Consider the following 1,095-nt stretch of genomic DNA (forward strand, 5'->3'; position numbering starts at 1 on the left):
TATGAAGAACGGCTTTATATAAATCAGCAGGCGCTTTTTGAAATAACCTATTATATATTTGTGCAGCAGCAATCAGTATCAATCACAGTCCTCTTACTGGCAGTGCTTAAGTGCACAACTACTCGTTCATCTTTTTGTATCTTGTTATCTCCAGGCCCCTGTGTCATAGTTGTCGTTCAAGGCCGTATTGGGAAAATCCGATGCCACTAATGTAAGTTTGTACCCACATATGCTGCGAGTCGGTGGATACTCAACAGATGATGTCATCATGTGTTATTCAACAAGTCAACTCATGTGGTTACAAACTCGTAAGGGTGGCATTGGTAGCCGGCCGCCCCTATGGATTCTTCGTAGGTCTGTTAAAATGAACGAACAATTTAACTACCGCAAGTTATATTGAATGAGAAAAAACATTTTAAATTTGTGATAACACAAGTGATAAGGTGATGGCAATACATCATGAATAGTTGTGTGGACCTTTAAGAAAGGGGGTAAATGCAATTTATTCGTATAATATGTGAAATGTGTAAATACTCTTGTGAAATAATAATTGGCAAATTACCTCATGTGTTTTGGAAAATAAAGCAAATTACCCTCTATTGATATTAAGAGAGTAATTTGTTATTTTACTTTTTACATGATTTTTTTTTTCTCAATTCTCATATCACGGGGCTAAATTGCACTTGTACTTTAAGATTGGAACCTAACAATTTTACATTTGTTTGTCATGCGTCAAAAAAATTGCACGGGCCCAATGATGCTCAAAATTTGGGTTCGAAGTGAATGTAAATCCTGAGGGAGGACTTGCAAAAAATGCGTTAGCTTTTCGACGCTCAAGTTAGTATTGAATTTGAGATTAAATAAAGCCAAAAAGTAAATAAATATAATTAAAATCAAGATATGGTGAAGAAAGTTGGTGAAAAATGCAATAACATGTGATAATGTGCTTGTAGAGTGCTTACAGAATATTTAAAGAGTGAAAAAAATGATTTAGACAGTAATAAAAGTATGAGAGACGTGAGAGGAACGTCCAGAGAAAGAGAGGTGTCAAGAAGGTCTTATGAAATGCCCTCAATGTAGAAGAGTAAACCGTTA

The sequence above is a fragment of the Sesamum indicum genome, linkage group LG6 (assembly GCF_000512975.1).
Source record: "Sesamum indicum cultivar Zhongzhi No. 13 linkage group LG6, S_indicum_v1.0, whole genome shotgun sequence".
Taxonomy (NCBI): domain Eukaryota; kingdom Viridiplantae; phylum Streptophyta; class Magnoliopsida; order Lamiales; family Pedaliaceae; genus Sesamum; species Sesamum indicum.